The sequence below is a fragment of the Petaurus breviceps genome, unplaced genomic scaffold (assembly GCF_028583685.1).
Source record: "Petaurus breviceps papuanus isolate PSGF00001 unplaced genomic scaffold, PetGlider_PUasm1.0 126, whole genome shotgun sequence".
NCBI lineage: Eukaryota > Metazoa > Chordata > Mammalia > Diprotodontia > Petauridae > Petaurus > Petaurus breviceps.
In genome coordinates this window covers 85,457,991-85,465,781 of record NW_027185655.1, presented here as the reverse complement: position 1 = coordinate 85,465,781, position 7,791 = coordinate 85,457,991, and the positions used below count along the sequence as shown (strand labels likewise).

Here is a 7,791-nt window from a genome sequence, read left to right as displayed (position 1 = left end):
AAGTAGGAAAATAAGAGAAATAAGCCCTCACTGATAGGCAAACACAACATAGGCTCCTACTTTGATAAAAAGCTATGAGAATAGGTGAGGATATTGGTGAGTGGTATTTAGAAAACTAGAATTGGAGTCATGAAGGAAAGAATCAAACCTAAGCCTTCATGACTTCCAATTCTAGTTTTCTAAATACCATTTAATGCTGCCTCTCTGTCACTGAAATTTCATTATCTAAGATTACCCTCAATATTGCATGTTCATTACTTTTAGTATTTTGCTGCTGTTGTTCAGTTGGGTCTGTCTCTTCATGAATCCATTTGGGATTTTCTTGGCAAAAATTCTGAAATGATTTGCCATTTTTTTCCCAAATTCATTTTATAGATGGAGAAACTGAGGCAAAGTTAAGCCTAAGGTCATACAGCTAGTAAGTGTCTGAGGCTGGATTTGAACTTAAGAAGAATAGTCTTCCTGATTCCAAACCGAGCACTCTACCTACTGCACCAACTAACTGCCCAATTTTTTTTGGATGTTTTAGGAATAATTCTAAATTACTTTTATTTTGAGGTTAGTTGTTTCTTTTTTCCCCCAAATGTTATATTAAATTCTGATTTACATCATTCATTTCCGCCAGATTTTGAGTTACAAATTTTCTCCCCTTTTTCCCTAGCTACCGCCCCAAAATAGCAGTCCCACAGGATATCCCCCCCTCCAATATGATCTCTCCCATATTTTCTCCCATACCCCTTTCTACTTTTCCAGTGGATCTCTATGCCCCAGTGCCTGTATATCTTATTTCCCAATTACATGTAAAATAGTACCGATAATAGTATATATATATATATATATATATATATATATATATATATATATATATATATATATAGTATACACACATGCATTTATATACATATTTGAATATTTGATTTTAAAACTTTGAATTCCAGATTCATTCCCTTCCTCCCTTGTCACCCACCTTTACTGGGAAGATAAGCAGTTCAGTATAGGATGTACATGTGTGGCTGGCTAATGCAAAACAACAACATAGTAGATATATTGTAAAAGTCTGACTATATTTCCCTCCCTCCAATCCCACCTCCCACTTGTTCTATTCTCTACTTTGATCCCATCCCTTTTCAAAAGTGGGTGCTTCCAAATTCCCTCCCCCCCAGCCTGCCCTCCCTTCCATCATCCCCCCCATCCGTTTCTGCCCCTACTCTTCTGTGGGGTGAGATACCCTATTTAGTGTGTATTTCATTCCCTCCTCAAGCCAAATTCAATGGGAATAAGGTTGACCCATTCCCTTTTGCCTTCCTATTCTTCCCCTCCATTGTAACCATTTCCCCTTGCCTCTTCTATATGAGATAGTTTACCCCATTCTGCCTCTCCCCATCTCCTCTCATTATATTCCTCTCTCACACCTTAATTTCACATTTTAAGTATCATCCCTTCCTGTTAAATTGGTCCTGTGCCCTCTATCTATGTATACCTGTAAACATATATACACATTCACATACGTATTCATATGTCCGTATACCCTCATATATAGACATATATATTCCCTTCAGCTACTGAGAAAAGTTTCAAAAGTTATAATTATTGTTTTTACATATAAGAATATTAATAGTTCAATTTTGAGAAGTTCCTTATGATTTCTTTTTCCTTTTTACATTCTCATACTTCTCTTGCTTCTTGTATCTTAATGGCAACTTTTCTGTTCAACTCTGGTTTTTTCAGCAAGGATGCTTGAAAGTCCTCTATACCACTGAATGATCATATTTTCCCCTGAAACATGATACTCAGTTTTGCTGGGTAGGTGAATCTTTGTTTTAATCCCAGTTCCTTTGACCTCTGGAATATCATATTCCAAGTACTTCAATCCCTCAGTGTAGAAGCTGCCACATCCTGGGTTATCCTGATTGTGTTTCTACAATATTCAAATTGTTTCTTCCTGGATGCTTGTAATATTCTTTCCTTAATCTGGGAATTCCAGAACCTGGCTAAAATATTCCTAACAGTTTTCTTTTGGGGATCTTTTTCAGCAGGTGAATGTGGATTCTTTCAACCTTTATTTTGCCCTCTGATTCTAAAACATCAGGGCAGTTTTCTTTGAGAACTTCCTGGAGGATGAATTCTAGGTTCTTACTTTGATCATGGCGTTCAGGTAGTCCAATAAGTTTTAAATGATCTCTCTTGGATCTATTTTCCAGGTCAGTGGTTTTTCCCATGAGATATTTCACATTGCCTTCTATTCTTTCATTTGTTTGGTTCTGTTTAACAGCATCTTGATTTCTCATAAAGTCATTAGCTTCCATTTGCTCCAATCTAATTCTGAAGCCATGATTTTCCTCAGTGAGCTTTTGAGATTCTTTTTCCATCTGGCAAATTCGACTTTTTAAGGCATTCTTCTCCTCATTGCCATTTTGAGCCTCTTTGCCATTTGAGTCAGTCTGGTTTTTAAAGTGCTATTTTCTTCAGTCAGGCTGTTAACTCTCCTTTCATAATTTTCTTGCATTGTTCTCATTTCTCTTCCCAATTTTTCCTCCACTTCTCTTATCTGCTTCTTTAGGTCCTCTATGGACTGTAACCAGGTTGTATTTTCCTTTGGAGCTTTTGGTGCAGGAGTTCTGACTTCACTGTCTTCCTCCTGTTCCATGCTTTGCTCCTTTTTGTCCCCAAAATAGGAGTGTAATGTTGGAATTTTCTGTCTGCTTTGTTTCCTTCGCCTGGACGTGTCGCCCCTCAGTCACTTGACCCCTGGGCTTTTTACCACAGTAGGACTCTGCCACCAGACAGAGGAGCTTTCGTCCCAAATGCTGGGGTTTTCTCAGTTGCCAGCGTTATTAGATGGGTACCCTCTCTGAGGTCTCCACACACTCTGGCAAGCTGGACTTACACCCCAGTACCTCCACCCTAGACTGCAATCTACATCTAAGCAGGTTAAAGCAAGAGCAATTACCCCTCAGATTGGTGTTTGGTCCCCCTACACTCTGCAGGCCAGGAGCTAAAGCTGCCACATGGCACTGGCTGGCTGTGCCAGTGCCTCAGCAGCTTCTCGCCCTGGGGGGCAAAAGCCATGCACTCCCACTTACTGGTCCCAAAGTCCAGACTGCCCTGACCTCTCACTTTGCCCTTTGCATCTGTGTGTTGATAAATCTGGAAATGGCCACAGCTGCTGCTCATCTGGAGTCCCTCTGGCCATGGCTGGTCAGGCCTGCCCTTGGGCTATAGCCTTGGAATAGGGCTGGGCTCAGCTCCCAGAACTCTGTGCTGGATTCCTGCTGGCCTACCAGGCTGTCCTCACCAGGAGGTTAGCTTCTCCGTGTCATTTTGTGGGTTCTGCAGCTCCAAAGTTTGTTTAGAGTCCCCTTTTTACAAGGATTGGGGAAGGTGGAAGCAGGAGCTGCTGGGATGTCATGCTTCTACTCCACCATCTTGGCTCTACTCCCCTAGCTGCCCACTTTAAATACATTCACTTATAATTAGAATGTTTAATGCAGTTACAGAAAGACACATCATTATCACTAGCACACAGGACTCCTTAACCAAATTATCTATTTATTTTTTTTTAAATCTGTGTCTTCTTTATACCCATAATGTTTAGTGAATAAATGTGGTTTTTGAAAGAAAAGATAACCTAATTGAAAATGATAAAGCTTGATAGTTGAAAAGGACCTGGATTTGCAGTAAACGGATTTTAGTCCAACTCTTTTTTTGGTACTTACTAGCTTTGAGACATTTGACATATAAGCTACTTAACTGAATTTGGCTTTAGTTTCCTTGTCTGTAAATATAATATTGATATGATTAAAAGTTTACACATATAGTGCTTTAAAGTTTTCAAAGTGCTTTAAATATATTGTCTCATTTGGTTTTTACACCTCTGACATTAATGGTTATATTAGCTACCTCACAAAACTCTTGTGAGGTTTAAATGAGATCCTGCCTATAAAGTTCTTTATAATTGAGCCCTATACTATTGGCTACATGATGAGAAGGCAGGACTTATTGGAAAAGACCCTGATGTTGGGATAGATGGAAGGCAAAAAGAAAAGGGTACAGCAGAGCATGAGATCACTAGATAGTGTCATGGAAACAGCTAATATGAACTTGGACAGACTTCAAAAGATGGTGGAGGATAAAAGGGCCTGGAGTGCTATGGTCAGTGGGGTCTTGAAGAATCAGACATGAGTGAATAAGATGTTATGAAAAAAGAAAAGAAGGTTAATAAATAAAAAAAAAGCACTGAACATTAAATTTAGATCTATCAAAGGCAGGGTCAGCGTCAAGGGTATCCAATAACTATTTGCCTCTGTTTTCACATACTGAACTATCTGATCCATTTCTGCTGGAACCCCATCTTTGTCAGAGAAATCATGCTGGGAGACTGCATCTGGCTCTATAGAACAATAACTCGCTAGAATTTGATTTTTATTTGAATCAAAATGAATTTTAACAATGGATATTAGTGGAAAGTAGCTTTGGTGGAATTTAAGGCTTATGGGGTTGGATTTTTTGAGGGGATAGGATCTTAAACCTCTCTCCGTGAATATGTATTTGCACATATAATATTTTTACACAGATAAGTGTGATACTAAGGTATCAAATCATCTCAACATCGATATCTTTCCAGCGCAAAGTTCAGTGCCTTTTCTCCCCTCTCCCTTACTGGCTTTTTGCTCCACTCTTTCCAGTTAAACTTAAATCGTATGTTTTACAAAAAAGGCCACCAATACCCCAGATCTTAGCTCTTAGGGATCCAAAGTGGGTCCTGATGATTTTAACCTGATAAGTAGAGATCCCTGTCTTCACCAAGTGAGTACCCCTTTTGTTTGGTAGGAAAGGAGAAAAACCCCAGAACGGAATTGTGTTGTCCATGCAGAGAGCAAAATGACCTCTTCGCCCTTTTCGTGCTGCCTCCCCCATTTACAGCAGCTATTGTGTTCGCGTGTCGAGGCAGCACCTCAAAACCCTTAAACTTTCTCTTGGAGATGAAAGAGCTCGTATGCAGGTGTGACTGTTTTTGTCAGTGGCACTTAGCCACTGGCTGCTATATAGTAGGGCTTTTGGGATTTGAGAAGGAGGCAGTAAAACTTTGCCCCTGCTCTGGGCTGCAGCCTCCTCCAAGCGTCTGAACTTCAGGACTGTTCGAAACGTTCTAAAGGGTGCCCTTATCCTAGGGCACAGCCAGCGGGCAGGATCCTAGTTTGCTCATCCTACTTCCCCCCCCCCCCCCCCCCCCCCCCGTCCTTGACTCAAAGTATGCATGTTCTATGCTATGTCTGTCTGTCTCTGAGCTGCTGCCCCTGCCTCCTAGGCTCTCCCTGTCTGAGTGAGAGCTGGATTATTCCAGTCTCTGAGCATGGCAGATTTCCACTGGATGACATCATGGGAGCAGAGTGAGTGCCGGCACTGAGAGGGGGGACGCGGGGAGGGAGGGGGCAGGGGGAGGGGAAAGGGACTGGGGGTGGGGGATCTGAGCCAGAGCCCCGCTGCCTGCCACCCGGCGGCACATCCGCAAGCTCTTGGAGGAGCGCTCTCTTCTCGAGCAGCTGACAAAAGGATGGGAGGATGCCAGAGCCCCAGGATGCGGGCACCGAGCAGAATTGCGGGCGTCTGAGCGACTTCACCCTCCTCTGGTGAGTGTCTATGAAGGGGATTGATTCTGGGATCTTGGCCAGTTCCCGCGCACCTACATCGGCTCCCTGTCCTATTGACTGGGGCATCCTCGTGGCGCCGCGTTCTTTCTCGGGAGCTGTCAGCGACCCAGGGTGCAAGCAGTCGAGCCCTTTGCCCAGTTGCTCCATGGGCGGGCGAACCAGCGGGCAAGCGGTTCCACCTGAGCTGTACGGTGTCTGTTGGCTCCCGGGTGGACAGAGGTAGCTGTGGTCGCTGGGAGCTGGGGTTGGATGCTCACTGAGTCAGGAACTGGAGGGGAGAAGAGTTAAAGTTCCTAGCTTCCCTCCCCTTCTGAGCGCTGTTTGTAGTGGCTCCGCGAGCTGTTTACAGGACTGTAGTACTAGTCACAGATGCGCACCCCTCCCAAGGTGGCGAAGAGCCCACAGCCTTCGTCTCACCCTGCAGTCCGTAGTCCTGGGTACAGGCACTGCGATGGTAAAGGGGACTGGTTACTAGAGGAAGGTTTGCACCAAGACCCATTCAGGAAGCAAGGTAGATCTTCGGTTCAGGCACTGACCCCTACATTCAACCTTTATTCTAGACCTCCCAACCCTTCCCCTTTCAAGTGCCTACAGTTTGCAGACTCTAACTGGGGGAAACCGAGCCCACTAGGGGTCTCAGAGCTGGGGCTAGCTGTCGCTCTAACGCGCATGGGTTAATGTCGCAGTGACAAAGGGTCTTGGGCAAGCCCAGTTCACCCACAGGACTCAAGGGGCCAGTAGAGGCAGAGAAAAAGAGATGCTCAAGTTCTACCCCCAAGTGGTGAGACTGAGTGAACTTCGCAAGAGCCATTCGTCTGCTTCCTTCCATTCTTGTTCTTAATCGACAGGTCTTAAAGACTTGTCGGGGTAGGTGCCACCGTCAAAGGCATACTTTGAACCCAGGAGAAAGCTTTTTTTTTTTTTTCCTTTGTTAAGTGTATGCTGTTTTGGGAATGCCTGGAAGACTGTCGGGCTTTCTCTGCCTGCAAGTGTATTCTAATGTTGTGGCTGTTGTGGGCATGAGCGGTGGGGAATGGGCAGGTGTGGTCTGAAATTGTTCTTGCAAGGGTGTGGAATAAATATAATTGGTATATAGTGCACTCCTTTTGGGTTGTGCTTGATTGCAGCGTGAGAACCCGGTCCACCCTCCCGCAAATTCCTTGTCATTGTCTTTTAGTGTTTAGCAGCTTCCTGGGTGAGATGCTGAGTTTTTGATGAGAAGGAGGGGCTACCTGTTTGACACCTAGCAATTCGTCTCTACCTAAATTCTTTCCCCAAAAGTAACATATTGGGATAGAGTATAGGGAAGGACGTTTCTGTTTGAATGTTAGGATCATTGGATATTCAGACACATTTTTTCAAGTCTTTCATTCAATGGAATTTTGAACACATTTGAAGCTACTTTAAGGGTCACTCTCATGTGCTTATGAGTTTACTATGATGAATTGCATTTGAATGCTAAGGAACTTCCTTTTAATGGAAGTTCATTATTCCAGAACCCCAAATGAACTGGATAATAATGGAAGAAAGTCTGGAGTATAAGGTAACACCAGTAGGTCTTCATGATTAAAACAAACAGTTCTTTTTCTTCTTCCCAATGAGTTTTTTTAAGTTTCTATCTGGTGAATCTTTTTTTTTCAAGTTGGGGGTGGACTTGAAAGATCTGACACTTATTCTCTGTCAATCAGTAGTTTCCTTCTAAAGTTTTGGTTTTCTTCTTGATAAAGGTTGAAGTGGCAATACCAGGAGAATGGGGGAATAGGAAGAAAGTTGAGAGAGAATGGATAGGATTTCAGAGAGGTGTTCAGTTTCAGTGTAATGAGGAATGAAGTACAATGCTAAATATGTCCCCTTCTCCCCCCTTTTTTGGTAAGGAAATTGAATGGGACATCAAAGAACTTTTGACCAGCTGGTTGACCAGAAAACTAAAAATCACTTGGGCTTCCTTGGCTCCCTATTTGTGAACGGCATAATTACATTTTAAAATAAGTTATGTATTTGCCAGTACTGCCTCTGGCCATGATTCAGAGACACTAAAAATCTTTCTGTCTTCCATCCCTTCCTCCCTCCTTCCCTCTCTCCCTCCCTCCCTCCCTTCCTTCCTTCCTTCCTTCCTTCCTTCCTTCCTTCCTTCCTTCCT

General features: G+C 43.2%; 1 protein-coding gene across 4 annotated transcripts in view; it reads left to right on the top strand.

Moving 5' to 3' along the window:
- Positions 1–5,447: 5,447 nt before the first annotated feature.
- Positions 5,448–7,791, top strand: part of MARCHF1 (membrane associated ring-CH-type finger 1) — a 1,238,958-nt gene continuing 1,236,614 nt past the window's right edge. For all 4 annotated transcript variants that reach the window (XM_069097636.1, XM_069097675.1, XM_069097649.1 and 1 more), the window contains exon 1: positions 5,448–5,630. The gene's annotated coding sequence lies outside the window, so the exon portion shown is untranslated. The remainder of the gene's footprint in view (positions 5,631–7,791) is intronic.